This window comes from Falco biarmicus, chromosome 7 (genome assembly GCF_023638135.1).
Source record: "Falco biarmicus isolate bFalBia1 chromosome 7, bFalBia1.pri, whole genome shotgun sequence".
Classification (NCBI taxonomy): domain Eukaryota; kingdom Metazoa; phylum Chordata; class Aves; order Falconiformes; family Falconidae; genus Falco; species Falco biarmicus.
The window spans coordinates 51,484,925-51,504,733 of NC_079294.1; positions in this window are offsets into that span (position 1 = coordinate 51,484,925).

Here is a 19,809-nt window from a genome sequence, read left to right on the forward strand (position 1 = left end):
TGTGTGCATGAACTCTAAAGACTAATTAAGCCTGATTGAGCCCACACATGAAAGTAGTCTCAGACCTTCCCCATCAAAGCTGCTCTGGCCCCAGCACAGTGCTTCTCTTCTTTATGTGTACATTGATCCTCCTGCTACAACTTAAATGGATACACGAGAAGAAGGAGCGAAGGCCGAGGGGAGGAAGGCGTCACCTCAGTGAGCTGGCAGGGCATGGCAGGAGTGGGTGATGACACTGGTAAGATGGTGGTGACTGGGGGGACTAGCCCAGCTGACCACAAGCCAAAAGGAAAACAGCTCAAAGAACTGAGGCTCTGAAAAGGCAAAGGCAGGGAACAGTCAAACCAGGGGAAGAGGCAAAGCAACGGAGGTCTGGGAAGGCACCACACCTGCACTGGCCAAGGGAAACTAACAATAGCAGCAGTTTCTCAAACAGCAAAACCAGTTTATTGGTTTCGAGGACAAAACATACCAGGTCAATAGAATTTTTTTTTAATGTGTGTTTTCTGAACTATTTCAAAAGAATAATATTAACCACAGCATGATTGCTACCATAGCAGGAAGCATCCAGATCTCTCCTGGAAAAGAAATGTCCCCAGTTATTTCTGAAGGATATTAGAAGTGGGAAATGGTTGGTCAATGTGCTGGGGGCGGGTAGCGGGTGGCAGCCCCCGTCAAACCACTTAGAGTCAGAGATAATCTGATGAACACTGCTCGTTAGCAACGAATGCCTGAAGATAACATACATTCATTTAAGAATTTCTCAAATCCAAATTATGGAAGAAAGTGAAGGAAAAATTATTACATTGTGGCTGCCCCTATGTCTTGAGGTTTACCCCCTACTATGTTAAACAAATGATGCAATTTTGCTGGTGCCTTATTTTTAGCCTCCTGTTTCTAAGCTTGTTGGCATTTCCTCATGCCATGATAAGGTAAAACTAATTTACTGAGAGATTATAGGGTAGTTAGTTTATGTTGGTTTAGGCAGTGATTCAGAGTCTGTGTGACATTAAAGATCAATCTCTACTTCCTTTTGGCTTGTGGGTAAACGGCACAAACTTTCCACAGCCACACAGGTAAATTAAGGAGCCTTACAGATAAAGCAAGTAAATAAGAGTGCTACTCTATAAAAGTTATATCACTGTTCAAAACAGCAGTCTGTTCAAAACAAGTCTAACCTTGTGACTGCTGGGCACTGGTAGGATTCCTGGGCTGTGCTCCCATGGCCTGTGCTGCCAGCTGTGAGGATGGGGTCTCGTCCTAGCAGTGGCCCTAACAAACTGGTAGGCCTTAAAGCCTGAGATGCAGCTAGAAATAGATGGGAATGGTGATCAGATGTTTGTTTTGTGGGTGTTGGTGACGTGTGTCCCACCCCCCTCCGTTTGCTACAAGTGAACAGATTTTGCTTTTTCCATTTAGCAGCAATCTGTCTGTACGTAACAAAGCACCAACAGGTTGAGGTTTTTTCCTGGGTTCTATGCAGAGTATGAACTGTCGTTCAGAGAAAGGCATATCAGGCAGCCTCTCCGTGCTGGCATTTTCGGCATACTGGATGTGCTCTCTTTCTCCTCTATGTCATTTGGCTTTGGCAACCCTGAGTGTGCACAAAGAGATGCTGCAAGCAGGATATACACACCCTCCAGGTACAAAGCAATTATTTGTTGCCTTCTACACACAGTTGATATAGGTGGTACTAACAAATTCCCAGGCTAAGGAGAGCTGGTAGGGACCTGGCAGTGAGGGGGGGTATGACCATACGCCTCCCTTCTTCCCTGGAACAGGCTCACCCTCAGAGTTGCTGAGTGGCCATCCTTGATTCCCTGTTTTTTCCATAGGGTTTGATGCCTTTCCAGGAAGTGACCTTCCCCATCTCAACAATCTTGCCTCTGCCTGTGACCTTCATCTTTCTTATTTTGCCTGGCCCTACCTAACACAGTCTCACAGCCCTTGCTCACACCTCAGCAGTTTCCCCAGAAGGCTGAGTGGGAATCACAATGCTACGCTGTGCAAAACAGAGCCCAAGGCTACGGGGGCCTGAGCCAAAAGGAGGGTAAGGCAGAGGCACTGCCATGAAATCTGCATTTCTGTGGCTGAGTCCCGAGCAGGTTGGTCTGGGAAATGTGGCACACCCCCGGACTCTTGTGCTGGCACAGAGCTGAAATCCCGTAGCTTGGATTAGGTATGGCTGCACAGAACCCATTTTGGAGCGTGATTAGTGAAGGCCAAAATTAATTATCTCAATTGTGTAATATTGAGACAGCCCTATTTATCAGGGTCTAAAAAAAACCCGGTACTGGACAGTTTCTGTTTGCATTAGCAAGAGTTATTTATAAGTATCTTCCAGGAAACTGCACATCCAGCATTCTTGATGGAGCAGAGAGCAGAAAGTTTTAATGGATAAGCTCTGCGGCTTAGTGGAAGAAAGATAATCAGAGGAGGTTACAAACCTTTTAGGTATTGATGAGCATGTAAGACAAGTCTATGTCAAATATTTCAAACTTTAGTTTTATGTTATAAAAACTGCTAAGTCTTGTGGGGTTGGTGGTTGGGGTTTTTTGGTGGTTTTTGTTGTTTGGGTTGGTTTTTTTTTGTGTGTGTGGCTTCTTTTGTTTTTTAATGCTTAGTGTCAGCACTGAAATCTCTGAATTGAAATGCTGTGCTTGAAGTGAGTGGAGTTGAGGTGATATCATCTGTCATAAAATCTGAATGGTGACCATGAAATGATAACAGATGTGAGAGTGAGAAACTCAAACTGCCGGGACACACTGAGTAAATGCCATGCTGGGACACAGGGCAGAGTAATTGCCTTGTTCTTCAAGTAGCCAGAGACCACAGCATGAGAAATCCATCCTGACATATGCCTGACCAGTATGCAAGATACCTAACAGCGAATGAATGGTTGTGATTTGCAGTAGAGACCCTCATGTGTTCAAGTCATCAACCTCGTAGGAGGAAAAACCAAATTCACTGCAGTAATACATAATGGCAGACAAATGAGGAGGCTTGCTAAAAGGAAATGAGACTTGGATATATGGACCCCTATCTAACAGGCTTTTGAAAGGACCAAATCATGAAGAAATTGGTATGGCTAAACAGGAAAGGGAGCCTTGTCAAAGTGAAGAAACATTCTCCAAAAAAATCACATCCAAATCACTAAAACAGAGAAGAGCATAAGCTCTGGTTTTAGAATTAACTTCCACAAAAAAGGAAGCCATGAGAACTAATAAAAATCCTCCAAATGCACCTAAAGTGAAAAACCTTCCAGAGGGTCTACAGGGTTCCTTGAGGAAATGGTATATACGAGGTTGCTCATGTACCAAAACCCGTTAGAAATGGGTCAGGCTGTGGAGGGGGAGGTCAAGGAGAGCTTCTTTTGTTATAGGGACTTGAGCAGAGGAACTGCCTCAAATCTTAGTGACCAGAGGCACCAATTTTTGAAATCTATCTATGAACTGAACTATATAAAACTGTCAGGACCACAGCTTCTTATTGCTTAGCTGATGACTGGAAGACTGGACAGCAAATTGCTTGGAATTACCATGTACCATTTTCTGCCATGCCTCGTGGCTGTTCTGTGCCCACGCTCTCTGGCCAGGAGCAACGAGACAGCATGAGTGGCCATCCTTCTATATCGAAAACACGTGATAACATCTTACTTTTAAGTCTTAACACATCAGTAATCCCACTTAAAAATCTTACTGGTTAGTCTAAACACTACCTGTTTTTAAAGGAACTTTTTCCAGTCGTAGTAGTTGCACATTTCTTACCAATTGCCAGCGAAGTGCAGTTCCTGCCAAGCTTCAGGATAAGAGGGATGTTCATAAATTGCACTTATGTTTTGAATTATATCATGTTGCTATGCCCTTGAACCATTCAGGAAATTTTGCCTTTCTCTCATAAAAGCCTTTGATCTGCTTCCTGGGAAAAGAAAGCATTTTTCATCTTTCTTGGTTGCAGAGCAAGACTTTTTAGGTTTTAATTCAAGTTAATTTGAAAGCATGGCAATTTGTCTGATATTTCCAGGGAAATTCATGGCTGTAAAAACTGCAAATCAGATTATCAGGTGCACAATACAGATAATCAATAGAGGAAAAATACATTGCTAAAGAAAAACTGTTCTTCAGAAACACCAGAAATGTAAAAATTTGGAACTGGGTTCTTGAGCACTCCCATTTTTTGGTAGGTTTCTAGGCCTTGTCCTATTATAAAGCTTGTCCAGAGCCTCACTCTCTGGATGAGTATGGTCCTTATCTTCAACCAGGGTCAATCCCTGCCAGTATTGGCCTCACTATCTCTTCTCCCCCTACAGCATTTGTGACAGCTATGAAGAAAAGCTGTATCCCTATCATCCTTCAATTTACTGTACTAATCAAGCCAAGCTTTCTCATTCTTCTGTAAAATATGCTCACTTGTCCTCTGATCATGCTAGTGGATACATTTTGATTCATCTTTCTTGACAAGGGACGACCTACTCTAATAAAGGCCTTTGTCTTTAAAAGTCCTAACTTGTGTTACATGAGAGACCTGCAAAGGGCTATTAAAGATGAAGGCATAATCTGGTTCTGTGTGCTTTTTCTTATTTCATTATTTTAAATGAGAAGGGTAAATATTAACATCACAGAAGCACATCACATAGGCTCAACTACTATAAACTGAAAATGAACAATTTTATAATCAAACCGAAATGACAGTTGAGATTAATGTGTTACTAATTATATTGGTTTAGTTCACCGGTTTATGAAGTCATAAAGTTAGTACAGGGTGTAATCAAAGTGCATGCCCAACAAAGAGAGGAACTTCTATTTGTTAATTTTGCATCAGGTGTTTGAAAGAGGAGTTGTTTCCTTTTGGTAAAGACCTATCTGTAACAGGTGACAGCTACCTGGGGATGGTTAGGGCCAGGGCTCACTGGCAGAGGACACTGCCTGGAAGAGAGGATAAAGCCCATTTAGCCGGTCCTAAGGAACTACAGAGATCTAAGCAGGCTCTTTGCAGTTCTCTGCTTCAACACCTTCTCCTGAAAATTTCATTGCAGTTACAGAGCTATTTGTTTGCTCTCCTTAGTTATTCCTTGCCTTTAGCCATACAAGCACAAAGCTTGCCAAGAGTTTTGCAGCAAGGTTAATTCCTGGACCAGCCTTAAGACGTGCTGCGGGAGGTCGAGACGGCCTACTTTCAGAGGGCTCTCTTTTGATCGCAATGTAAACAACAGGATTATGAGCTAGAGTTTGCTTTTCGGCTAATTATGGAGTTTCTCTACGAACCAGTACTGTCTGACCTTCCGCACTGGCTGACAGTCAAGTTGGCTGCGCAGTTTGGACGCAATCTGTGTGACCCAGCCCCCTCCAAGTGGGAAATCTTTAAACTTACATCCTGTTCATAGCTGATCTCCATCACTCTGTGCTAAAGAAGAAAATCTCAGGAAGGATCCATACATCTTTTTTTTAGGTTAGGTAATGAGAATCGTACAACTGGAAACATTCTTTTTTTAATTTCATCTGAGAACATATACTAACTTATGTGCCAAATATATTTTTCAAGATAACTCTTCTGCGTCCACTGAAGTTTTCCAATTTCTGGGTAATCTGAATACTAATTTCCTTTCATCAAACAAACCTAAATCAAACAAAACCTAAAAAGTTGGAAGTATATCTTTCTAAATTGCCATCTCTTGTCTTGACAGTATGTAAATGGTTTGTATTTTGGAGTTTGTCCTATTTTAGATCCTAGTCTAACACTATATAGTTATATATTCTTAGTGCTTCCTAAATATTCAGTAAAAAAAACTGTTTTCCAAAATATTTTGTAAGCAAAAAGCATTATTTTTATACAGCTTAATAGCATTAACTACGAAAGATAAAAATTGGAAAAATCTCATTTTTCCAATCACAGCCTGAAAAACTCATTTATGATTGAGCTGACTGATAATTATAATATGCTTTTATCCTTTCCTGACTACACCACTTCCCAGAAATATTGTAAGTGGTGCTTCTGCACACAGTTTCACTCCCTAGTAAACATGCCCATCTGCTCAGTGTTTTCTTTCCTGCATAACTTTTACCTCAGTGGCAAGAAATACATCTGTTTCTACGGATTGTGATGTTATAATGAAATCGGAAATCAGGTGATGTTAGCTCTATCAGACAATACCTATGTTGACGAAGGCCAGCTAGAGTTCAAGGATCTGCGTGAGGGGAAGCCTGTGCCTACTACCTTGAGTACCTAAGCGCCAAGGAACATCTTTGTTTACTTCTGGATAGCTCTACCTTGAAGAGTGTTTCAGTGTAAAATGGCTTTTCCCAAAACAGTATATTCTCAAAGGAGATAAAATCTGATGTGGTTATGGGCCAAATTGTGTCACGGAAATTATGACACCACTGATTCCAAATACTTGCTTTGTTCTCAAGAGAGGTAGCATCACCAGTTTGACCATCTTGATGCCAGAGGTATACACAGAGTGTTCATATGAAGTTTAGGATAATGGAAGGATCTTTCTAAACTCTGTTAGAGACTGGAGGGGTGTTCTTTTCGTGCTGGTGACAAGTTTCAGAAATAGGATGCTAGCAAAATTCAGCTACGTATACTCACTGGCTCTGTACTTTGTACAAAAATATCCCAAACTCCCAGTTTTACCTCTGGGCATTTTCTGACAGCATTTATCAGTTTCACAGGCCCCACAGCCCCTACAGGGAAGAAATCTCACTGCAGATTGGACAACTTCAACCCCACAGTCACGGTTTCCATGTTACTCCTGTGCTATTACACTAAAATGCTGAACACAGAACGTGGTCAGCTAGTTGCTGTAACGGCAAGTATTGGTGTGCTCATAGCGTATCTCTTCTCAGAAAGTGAAAATGGACAAACTACAGAGAATGGTGCTATGTGAGCGATTGTACCCTACTTCCATGTGCTCAGCTGCCTTGGTCCTCATCAGGGAACACTGTTCCACCAGAGAGTTTGCCAGCTCACAAGCTGAATTTTGCTTGTAGTCTGTGTCCCGGTGTTGGCTATAGCTTCTCTATGAGAAAGCACAAGACATTTTTCTTCAGGATCAGGATCAGAGGATCAGGAAAGTACCTTTCATGTTTGTCAGTCCTTGGTTTTTAAAGTGAGGGCTGGCTGTTCTTACTAATTGCTTCCCATTTAATGGGGAATATGCTTTTGAAACAAATGAGTGTCTGATTTAAACCTGGTGTAGATCTTACCCTGTGCATTTCAGAGGAAAGAAAATAATAAAAAAAATAAATTGAAATGACAAGAACTGTCTGCTTCTCAGAGTCACAGGAGAAATATTTAATGTTGGGAGACAACATTTAGGTATCTAACAAGGCCACAATTTGGTATTAAACGTCAATGAACTGAATAAGGGCAGCATGGTCAGGCATGCTACAAGATGTGCTGGAGGTTACCATTTAGAGGTTTCAGCTGGAGCAAAGATGTTTAGTTTGTTATTTTGGATGATTTTTAACCTGAGATTAAAACAGAGAAAAGTTTGAGCATGAGATATTTTTGAACTAGCAGTGGAATTCGGATGGATCTGGGTGCCCATGCAGTTAACCCATTCATGTGACTGGGATTTGGTATAACGTGTAGGGTATTGGGGCTCTTGATGTGTGTCTGTAGTTCAGGGTTACTACTTTGAATTCTTAAAATGCATAAATCAAGAGATTTGGCATTCAAACAGTCTGATTTGCACAGACTCCTGCAACACAGCATGTAAGTGCTTAATTCATGTCCATGTTTAAAATTTAACAGAGTGCTTCTTTGTTATAGTAACAACAGGAAAAAAGCACACATGGTTCGCTGCTGTCAAAAATAAATATATAGAAGCATGGCAAGCAGAAGCTCTTAATTTCTTTCTCATATACCAAGCACAACCTTTCACCTAAAAAACCCAATCATCTGTGAAAGGTAGTTGCTATGGTATTATTTTTATTAGGTATTATTAAATAGCTTTTACTTCCTTCTGATAACGGACAGCTTACAATACATACAACAACTTAAAACACAATTTGTACTGATAAGCTTCATCCTTTCCGAGTCACATACGCTAACTGTTCAGAGGGTTAAAGTTTCATGAGAAAGGCAAGCTTATGAAACAAGGCTAAACCTATAAAAAGCTTATTTACTGAACGCTGGTGTTTAGGGTTGTGAAATACACTGAAAACGAAGGCTTTGTGTTTCTCAATATTTCCTATGGATAGTTAGATTATGTTGCCTAGGCCAGGCTGCCTTTCCTGCTTCCCAGGTGGGATGCAAGAGGCTGTGGGGGCAATTCCCTTTTTGCCAGAGGCCAGGAAGACTAGAATACAGCTAGAAATGTCAAAAAATCCACTTGAACTGGATGTTGCCAGAGAACTTGATTCTTTGGGGATTCTTTCTCTCTCTTTTTATGGAAAGCTTGTTATTTGTGTCATAATGAAGGACAAGGAAAAGGAAGCAGCACCAATTTGCAGGAGAGCTGTAACAAGTGAGGAGCCCCTCTGCTAAGAATGACGAAGGTAGAGAACAGAGCAGTAGAGACAGTTTCCCTGGGGTTTCTCTGGCCAGGGTGATGTAGTTTGATGCTGAAGGCACATAACAGAGGGAACATGACAGCTGGCTTTACCCTGCACCAGGGGACTGACTCCAGCACTTAATGGAGGGGAGGCTGCTGTGTGCGTGGGTTTTTTGGGACCACTGAGGCAGAGCTCAGGGGGATGCTGTCATTTGGCATGCTCTTCTTTCTCATAACAACCACTGGGATCCATGATGATAACCTAGGTTAGTGCTACTGCATCTGATAATTAGATTCTGTACAGACAGGACATCAATCTGCCTAGACGATGTTGTCATCTAATCCTGAACGATAAAGTAGCTATTACCGGTATTGGTCACACCATCCAGCTTTGGCTTATCTGCACATTTCGTAAGTACCCAGGTTGTTCTGGAACTTCACCTCTCCCCACTATTAAATATTAAGCGTACTGGACATCAACAGCAATTCACAAGGAACACTTAATATTAAAAACTGTCATTTAGGTGATCGATTCTTTTTCCATCTTCACAATTTCTCTTTGAACACAACCTGTTAAAATCTCCCCTTTATCCACTTTATACTGATATGTATTCTTGTCCTCTCTATTTTAATGCAATGATTTCAAAATAATGTAAATATTTTGAAAATATAATCAAACTTCAAATAATATTTACGAAATTGTGATTTGCCGCTGGGTACTGTATTAAATGCATTGCTTATGTTTACCTAGATTAGGTTTATTGAATTCTTCTGGTCTGTGGAGCTAGTTATTCAGCCGTAGAAAGACAGCAACTGACATGACATGATGTACTTCTGATAAATCTATGTTGCAAATCATAGTCTACTACATGAGTTTACTCTGGGGACTCAGGCTTAGTTTCTTTGGATATCTACGCTGCATCCTCAGCCTAGAGTCTCCTCCCTAGCTTCCCATCCACCCATATCCTGAAACAAGGCTATGTTCTAACCTAGGGCGTGCATGGCTTGTAGTGCTGGGGGGAAACACACCCAAGTGGGATATTAATTTGATGTGGAGGGGTTATGAGAGGCAGTGCTGTTAACTACTGTTTGGGGCTTCCTCCTCAACCTCATTCCTGGTAAACCAAACAGATGAGTTGAACAGGAGGAGTGATTTGGAGCTAAACCAGAGACAGCGGTGCTCACTAGCCAGGCACCAGGCTGTAGCAGTATCACCTCATCTGACAGAGGTAAGAGCAGGTGCCATTGCTCCTGTTTGAATTTGCCACCCACATAATCTGGGCACCACAGGATGCAATCTGACATAATCCGTGTGAGATCTTCCTTAGAGCTTTTGACAATTCTATAGGCGCTGTATCTACTTATATCACACTTTTACCCTGGCTTCTTGGTACTGTACTTGTTGTGAGATTCACATTTGAACTGAAGGCATAATTAAAAATCATTGCTACAGGACTCACTTTTTTTGTTCTGGCTCTTTGAATATTCTGTCACGGAGATCACCAGGAATAGCCCATGTCTGGACTCCTCCTGAAAAGCTGTGATTTCTGCTTCTCTGTACTCACTGCCTTAGGTACCCCAACATTATTCTCCTGCACATCCTTAACATTACTAAAAAGTGAAGTGAAGCTTTCCTTTAGAGTTTGACCTGTATTTGCATTGCCCACAGCCTCCTCCATATCTGGTCACCCATTTCTCTAGTCCATGTCCCCTTTTTAAATTATGTCAGCTCTCAGATTTAGCTGTTGTAGTTCAGTTTATAATGTCTCACAGGTCTTGCACAGTGAAATGTTTCCCTCGTTGACCCCAGGGCAAGGAAACAGTGTTCCTGCTTCAGTCACATTGCACTGGCACATGACTTGGTCACACTGCAGCTACAGACCCCTGCGTGAGGTCATCAAACAGTCTGCTGAGAGGTGAAGGCAGCCTTAACAACATCTGCAGCAATATGAGAAACTCCACAAGCTTTTGGGGAGCAAAAGACAAAGCAAAGCTGGTTTATCTGGCACATGCCAACTCCATGACCTGGAAATTAAGTTTTATTTTCTTCTTGAGCATTCCTGACTTTTACAGCTGATCTATCTTACAAAGGGTAAGTGGAATTGTGTTTGTCTTTGAATTCTTGGAGTTGTTACAATTCTCATATTCTGTCTTTACAACTACAAATTTGCTGATTATACAGCCTCAGCAGTCAGAAAAAAACCCTAGTGATTCTAGGTTCACTTGGTTTTAGTTGCATGTCTTTAGATGTGGAAAAAAAGGCAAGTTCCAGCAGATGAGCGCAGCACTTTCTGAAGATTGCAGGCATTTGAAAGCATTTTATAAATTTTCATGTGGAACTGAGTGATTTTAACATGTATACCTGCAAGACAAGAATATATCATAACTCTGCCACAAATGAAAACTGTGGTAATATTTCACACATGTTTTTTTCCTGTGATCTTTCATTGCCGGATGCTCTTATGTTCTATGGAAAAATGAAAGGTGGTGATAGCTTAATAACCATGACACTCTCGTCCTGCTTTCTGATTTGGAGGAGTTTTATTACAGCATTGGATTTAGCACAATCTGAATGTTAAACCTGACATATACAACAATTTTATGAACTATCACAATTAAAGTTTCCAATGGAAATTAAGCCTAGATTTCACTAAAGCACCATCAATATTTATTTTGATCTCCTGTGTGGGTGGTGGCAGTGCAGAACTGTTGCTTTGCCTGCGGGGAAAAAAGTTGAGATTCTTGGCTACAAGTATCTGAATGTCAGAAGCCAAAGAATACCAAGTTGTAGAGAAGAGGGAAGAGCAAATATAAGAGTGAAAGCTGAGGCAGACCTTTTCTCTTAAAATCAGGCTTGAGCTGCTCAGTATCCCTTACCAGTTGAGAAGAACTAAAAAATTAATTTAAGGGCAGATACTATGTGATTGAGTTCAAGCACAGTATTTGAGTATGTTATATATTGAGACCGAACCTACAAGTGCCTTACTTGTGAGATAACTGATAACTTGCCACTTAAATTCATGTAGATACATACTTCTCACGTGAGAATCCTGGTATAATGAACACCCAGACTATACATATAAAATAATAAAGTTGGAATGGTAAGTGTATTTATCTTCGGGGAAAATTTAAATACGATAAACTGAAATCAGATAAGCTTTAAAAACACTACTCAAAGGTTTGTTGTCATATGAATAGTTAGTCTATGAATAAGTGGAAATATAAACAAAGACCATGTTCTTCTGTAATGAGAGATTACAGTAACTCTCAGGCTGTCTTTGAACTCTTGTTGAGATTTGTGGAAAGGCATATCTCCAAAACTAGCAACGTACCTGCTCATGACTGTGCCCTTGCAGTGCAGTGATGGATTGCCTTGCAGGGTCTGGAGAACTCATGACCCACTGGGGAGAAGTCTGCTTTGAACAACAGATTTTGCATCCCTTGAAAGCACGCAGCCTGTGTGCAAGAGGAACCCTAGGTCAACTTCATTATTAAGGGTAAAGGAGAAAAAGAACGTATTTGCATTATGAAGCATGGATTTGCACTAATGGAAGAAACACAAAAATAAACCTGTGAAATATGCTATTGGTACTAACTACTACAATTTATTATAAGACTCCTCCTGTGTTGCACCTGTGCTTGAACTTGTTGAAATGGTTGATGTAACAACTTGCTACAATCTGTATTAAAGCTGCCATTTTCAGCACGTTTCTTACTGGGTCTTTCTTGCTTTTACTGTCAAAAGTTCAACTACCAGGAGCAACTGATATGGAAACCTTTTTGCTTGAATAGAAAACTCTTCACTGCCTCCCCCCCTCCTCCACTTCCCTGCCCCTTCCCTCTTGGTTGCTCATCCTTCCTTCCCTGTTGTTAGAACTAGATCATCACATAGAAATATCGGATATTGGGTCATACCCTTCCCCTCTGCATGTAGAATGACCTAACTGAGAATTTACTGTGTTGTGTAACTAGCACTTTTTAATTGTTGTTGGGTTGTTTTTGTTTGGCTTCTGTTTGTGGTCTTCTGAAGGCATTTTGGTGAAATTGTGCCCCTTTATACAATGAGAAATATCAAATGCAGTGTCTTCTTGATACGTCTATAAATCCCCTCTGTCTCCAAGAACAGACAAGCTTCCCAGTAAACGGACCCTTTTTAGGACTCCCATAAAATCTAGGCTATACTTTCATGAACAAGTCTCATCGTGGGCTACATTTTCAAAACTTTTGGGGAACTTCCAACAAGCAGGCGTCTGAGCCCCAATTTCCATTTGATTAGTTAACTTCATACAGTAATAGGATTAAAGAAGTTACCTGCATTGTAATAAATATCAATGTATTGTATCAAAAATAGCTTTGCTGAATTAAACTGCAGAAGAAGCCAAATCCTCCAGTAATCTCTAATATAACATTCTAGCAGTCTAACAACCAGTAGTATCATATCTGACTTTTTGCTATTGCTTTAAATGCTTAATACCTGTTCTTTCCTTATAGTAAATATAATGTTAGCTCCTTATAAATCATTGCTGTTTTCCAGCTCTCTTCCTGCAGGAAAAACCTTCCTTTAGCAAATTTGCCAGACCTGACAGCTGGCTAAGACTGTACAGGCATCACATCAGCACACTCCTGTGCTGCAGGGAGAAAACTCTCCCCAGGGAAAGGTGGGTCCTTGCAGCCTGAGACAGGGAAATTACCTGTTACCATACCTAATTATGAGAGGTGACTAATGGTGAGAAAGGAAGTAGAGGTCAGTACTGCATAACTGAGACACATCTCCACATCTTTTAGAGTTAATGAATTTGAACAATATAGTAAATAAATAAAACCTAAGCCCCCAAAATATCTAACGAGTGAAATTAATTCTGGATGGAAGGAAGTGACATTTCGAGTGGATATAAGGAGAGATTCCGCAGTAAGAGTGGTCAAGCACTGGAACAGGTAGCTTAGAGGCATTGTGCCATCTCCTGACCTTGGAGATTTTTCAAACTGAACTCAACAAACCTTGAAGAAACCTTATCTTGCTTTGAAGTTGGTCCTGCGCTGAGCAGGAAGTATGACTAGATGCTTCCAGAGATCCTTTCCAACCTATAATCATTCTGTGATTCTAAGTTTCCTTTGAATGAGTGAAGTGAAATGGTGAGGGGCACTTGACAGGTTTCTCTTGGAATGCAGAGGAACATCTGTAGGTGTTTCTTGTGATACTAATTTGACTGTTGCTATCAAAAAATTGTAGCAATCATTTAATTTCTGTTGATTGCCATGCTAATTTTTAAAAAGCCTTTCAGAATGACATGAAAAATGTAAAGAATTCAATTCATTTCTGTTGCCAATGAACAATTCTTATTTAGATGGTGCCTAATTCTAGTTCTCCTGGACTCTGCTCCTGGAAGGAGAGCCTTTTCCAACTTGTATCGTTTGGAAGGAACACTGAGGTAAGCATCCAGGCAGTCTTACTGTAAGGGTCTCATTTTGTGTTACGATGGGTAACTCTCCAAGTCTGCCTCCAGAAGCTAAGAAGGTAGGAACATCTTTTCCTGATAGGGCTCAGTCTCAACTGCTTTTCTGCAGGGCATGTTGCCTGCCCCAGGGACGTGCTGCCAGTTCCACCTTAGCCTTGTTTCCAAGAATTTTTCATGTGTGGCAGTTCTAAGCCAGGGCTTGTCACTTGCTGTGGGTTTTACTAAAGGTTGCTTTTTTTTTTTTCCCCTTGGACTTTAAAAACCAGTATTGATACATCTATGCAAATGGTCAGAGTGAAACAATTAGGCCCTTGTTGTAGGACTACTCGTTTTTAGCTTAATAGCAAGCACTTTGACATAGATGCCTGTTACTTATGTTAACCGTATACTGCACATAGATTTTTGTGTGACAAATGTAATTCATGCTGTGCAACAAAGTATGAAAAAGTCAGAATTTCCAAAATTTTGCATTTTCATACATTACAGATGATGAAATATGCACAGAAAGTGAATGTTAGAAGATGAATGTGGGGTTTTCAGTAGAAGGAACAGAGCCCTACAAGATAATTGTTTCAGATTGTGATACAGTTTATGAAAACTTGAGATCCCTTGAACTGTTTTTTTAGGTATTTCTCCAAGTCTGCTTGTGGTACCTCTGATAATACTGCTACTACAGCTATCAAGTACATGCCATCTGGACACGAGGAGCCCCTACTTTATACAAAAGGTATTTCTCATTAGCTCTTTAGACATTAAATTATAGACACTTTTATGTGTCCTGAAAGTGTTTTCTGAAGTCTCACAAATGCTGCAAAGCTCAGCTGCCACTGACAATTCAGGAACATACAAGAAAGGGTTTTGTTTTGCTTTGTTTGTTTTTCTGAATAATGTAAAATGAGTAAAAGTTACACACTGTGTTTGTTTTTTTCCTGACTCATCATTCCTAATTGATACATTTTTTTGACTTACACTTTTTGGTAAACATGAAGAGGTCTGAGCCACAAATCACTGGCAAGAATACTGTGACACAAAAAATGCTGGGAATAACTCTTAACACACATTGACTTTGTAGATTGTACCTATATTAATTCTAACAGAGTTAATACAGTTTTAAACTTACAGAAGAGACAAAAAAACCCACACATGGTGTTTGGCTTGTTATGTAATGTAGGTGCATTGGCATGAGAGATAGATATTGCCAAGCAGAAACATCTGAAGACAATAGCTCTTCGGAATACCTGACCTGATGTTTAAGATTTATTTTGGAAGCAGTTAGCCCATTGTTACTCAGAGATCTTTTTTTTCCAGTTTTTCCTGTGACTGAAGTGGTGGCTTTGCTAGGGGACCTCCTAGCTGACTGTGCAGTTGGAGTAATGCATTAGCAAACAAGGTAACCTATATTAATGTTTTCAGCCTCCACTAAGATTTTGAAAATTGTAGGGCATCTTATAGATATTGTAAAAAGTAGGTGACAGTAAACATTGTGTATTTCCCGTTCCTTAGATTTTTTTTTTTTTAACGGAAAGCAACACTGTGTAGTTCAGCAATGTCTGAAGTAAGGGTGACTTCCGTGAGAAGAAAGAAACTCCTACTTTTCATTTTTTTGGGGTTCGTAGTAAGTGAGACATTTAGATTTTTTTCTTTACTGGGACATATGGGAATTCTCTGTTAGTAAACAGTAATGGTGCAAAGTCCTACTGCTCTTAACTATTTCCAAATCAAACTCTGGCTGATAATAAGTAAGTGATAAAGCTACCTTTCAGCATCCCATTTCTTCAGCATCAGTCAGTACTTTTCCAGAAAAGCCACTCAGAAAATTTATCTCAAACAATTCTATCATTTATGAGTTAGTGGGTTTTGCTGGAAGACTGTTTCAATATCCAAGTGAATGCACAAATGACTGAAAGTTTTAGCAAGTGAAATGGTTTGGCTTTGGATTAATAGATATTTACAAGTGATTTCATAAAGAATAAGTTCAAGTTCTTATCAAGTGAATGAAATCACACTTATAATTTAAAAGACAATGTGTTTGGTCCAGACTAGGCTATTATTTCTTCTTTCCTCCCTCAAAGGCAGCATATTCATTAAAACAAGTGCATTTTTACTTCAACTAATTTTCTTACATAGCTAGTGGCTTTTTCATCTTCACAGCACATCACTGAAGAAAAAAGCTATGATTCTCAGAAATACCATCAAGTAAAGGCCTCATGAAAAATTAAGTTAGACAATTCTTATGTAGAACTTAGGAGTTTTTTGAAGCTTCACTGGCTCAGGACAAAACATAGCAATGTAATTTATATTTCAAATCTCAGTTGGTATGACACGCATGTGATCGATACTGATCAGAAAGACTAAGCCTCTTGGCTTAGAAATTTCATGCAGAAATATAGATTCTAATTAATAAATCTCTTAGATGCAGGTAAAGTGCAGTAGATAAAGATGGTTCTTTGCATGCACACCCCCCCACACCCCTTGAAAACTACCTCTCATAGTCATATTGTCTACGGAGCTATTCTTATTTGTGCATACAGCATGCAGCATGTAGACTATGCTGTCCTTTTTTTAACCGCGTGAAAGCTATGAAAAGCTTTGGGTCTAGGCTTTTAATAAAGAACAGTGAGTGGGAATGCCATTTCTAATCTAGATTTCTCTGAAAACTTGTTCACAGTAGCCAGTGAGATAATTTTATGCAGGGCTTGTCTTGGATGATGATGGGAAAAGGTGCACATTTATTTATTTAGAAACAGATGTGGCATTTTTTATAGGGGAAAAATATAATAATTGTTAGAATTTAAACAACATATCTGCCTTAAAATTATCATAAGAAAAAAACCTGGGGTTTCTCCAGGTGATCCAAGTTATTTTTGTGAATGAAAATCAACTTTGTGCCTTTGTAAAATGTATTTACCTTGGTTTTAGTAGCTGAAGATAACGTTGGCTTTGTATACTGACACTTCCACTTGCGTATTGCTTAGTTCTCGCATATTTGTGCCTGGCAAGTCTTTTGCATTTTATTGTTCCATCACAGGGAGAGAGGACACACACTGAAACAGTATCATAGCTTTGCAGAGGTGAGTTCTTCCAAGCTCTCCACAGAGAACTGAGAGTCTCCAGCTGTCACAGGCGAAAAGGGAAAGCAGATTGCTATATGCTGGCATCTTAGTACTTCAGACATCTTCATATATCTTACTCTGTTGGTTTTACTTATTGCTAATGTAATTGAGACATATTGCAAAAAATTCTAAGAATTATCTTAATAATTATTACACAGTTTTATAACTTTTAAGTAGTAGCAGTTATTCTAACTATTCTGCTGTTCTAGCTCCTGTAATGTAATTTGGGTGTTTATTTTAGTATTTGATGTAATTGTTGACACATCTTTTGTTTTCCCTTATTTTCTAAATATAAATTCAGCATTAATGAAATCTCTTCCACACTACTTAGAAATAAGCTTAAAAACAGTGAAAAATGAAGTTACTATAAAATTTGAAAATATAAAGAAATAAAATTAAAACCAATATCAAATACTATTATTAATACTATTAAAAGTCAATTTGGAAAATTCATCAATAATGGTCTCTTCCATCTGTTAAATCCAAAAATACGTGCCTTTACTTCTGAGACTGTAACAGTCCAAAATTGCAGTAAGAGAAATTCTCAACAGCTAAAAGGAATAAAACACCATTCACAATCAGAGCGGATAAGGAACAGAGAGGCTGTGGCATAACCACTTTTGGAGATTTTTTAGAACTTCTCCAAACATGGCTCTTGGCAACCTGATCTAACTCATCACAAAGTCCTCTCATCTCTGTAAGCTTTGTGATGAAAGTGGATGCCACAATATCTGGCTAATTTCCCAACTGCTAACAGGCATACACTCTGTTTAGTGAGGTACAGTGGATAAAATTTGCCATCTGTTCTCTTGCCAACAGTCAGATGGTAGGAGCTGGAGATTTTGTAATATTAATGCAGTAAAATAGGACAAGAAAGCTTCATTATTGAGCTATCAATCCATGTACCCACCTCAGATTAGCATTAGAATTGCTCTGACTATTATTTATTTATGCATGCAAGATTGTGTAACAGGCCACACTAAACAAGTATCTGTTGTTGCAATGTGTATTTGTATTCATAAAATTGAAGCTTTAACAGATACTTTCAATGCAGATTTCCTGGGGGTTTTTTAGGCTTCATTTTTTGTAAAGGCTTCCCTAAGAGGTTTGTGCAAATCCTGCCACGTAAATAGCAAACCCACAAAGTTCGTGTTACAGTGTTGTATTTATGTTTTCTTTTTAGTAAATTATTATGCAGTGATGGAATCATCAGATCCTCTTATTTAATGAAGTGCTACAATAACACACAAGGAGCCTCTATACATCAACAAGTACATGCTGTTTTTGATGACTTTCAGCTGAGTGAAACTACTGATTCCTTTCATGTTTATCAAACTAGTCATGTCTATTCAATGTTGGTATTTAGGAAGCATAGGCAGAATGCATGGGTTTTTCCCTGAGGTGAACAAACATTGTGTATTCAATGAGTGGTACGCAAATACCAAAATTTGTTTGTCCTGTATCTGTTCTGGATACAGAACTCGTATGTCATGTAACCATGTATGAGATTTTTCTGGGGGTTGGTTCCCGCCCCCTCTGCATTTTGGACTGTTTACCTTTTTCATTGTGAACACACAAGGAATGGTACCTACCAACAAACAGAGCTGCATTAATGTTATTTTTAAGTGGCATCCTATCTCCAAGGGAGGCACAGGAAGACTAAAGAAGGGTTGTTTGGTAGCAGAGGTTCAAAAATACATATCTTTATTTTCAAGTAGTATCTCAGTACTTAAAGTAACCACACATATGGCTGATAAAATACCTATTAAAACTGCCATCTTCACAGTTTTTCCACTTAATTTAATTCCATTTTCCTTGTATTTTTTAAAATCACACTGTGAAAGAATTGCTTTACTCTTGGGAGTCAGTGCAACGTGGTCTGGTAATAGAAAGAAACGAACCTTCCAAAGTAAGCTTGTATCTGTGACAAATTGTTGAGTTTGTAAGTTAAGTTCATGACAAACTGTGACGTTTACTGTTATGTCACTATCTAGAATATATATAGTTAGATATGTAGAGACCTTAGCCGTAAACATACGCATAATTGTAGTGATCTTTAGGGGCTGACAGTTCTTATTGTGAGATGAGAAACAAAGAATTTTGGGTTGATGATTTTGTTTTTCAGCTCTGGCTTAAAACTATAAGAACTTTTCGTGATAGCTGCTCTGAGTACATTATTCCTACTGACTGGGGCAAAAGTGTGCTCAACTGGCAATAAACAAGAACTCCTGTCTTCCGGGAAACAACCCGGCATTACTCCTTGGTATGCTGAATTCTGCAGTCACACAGAAGTTGTATGGGCTGGTACCTGGCATTCACAATTCCCTCTGCCCCTTCCCTCCCTAACAATGACTTAGAAGAGAGGCTCTAGTCAATGCTGGGTTTTTTATATATAGCTTTATGTAAAATCATTCAGAGCATGCCTCATTCTTCCACAGTTTTAGATTATTTCAATGCCATTCAAAAATAAAAAAAACCCTGTAGTGTAATCTCATCTGTTAAAGTAATCATGTCAGAATCACAATGTGTTTAGTTTGAAGGTACAGAGACAGACTTACAGTACTTGAAGTCACCTCTGGGTTGCCACAGCTACAGTTCTCATAAAGAACAAAACCCACATAACAACTCAACATAAACCCAATCTTTCCACATGCAGGCATAGACCAGTTTTGCAAAAGGGCTAGAATGCACCATGCTTAGATGATTTTGCCCAATACTGTGACTATTAATAAAGCATCTGACA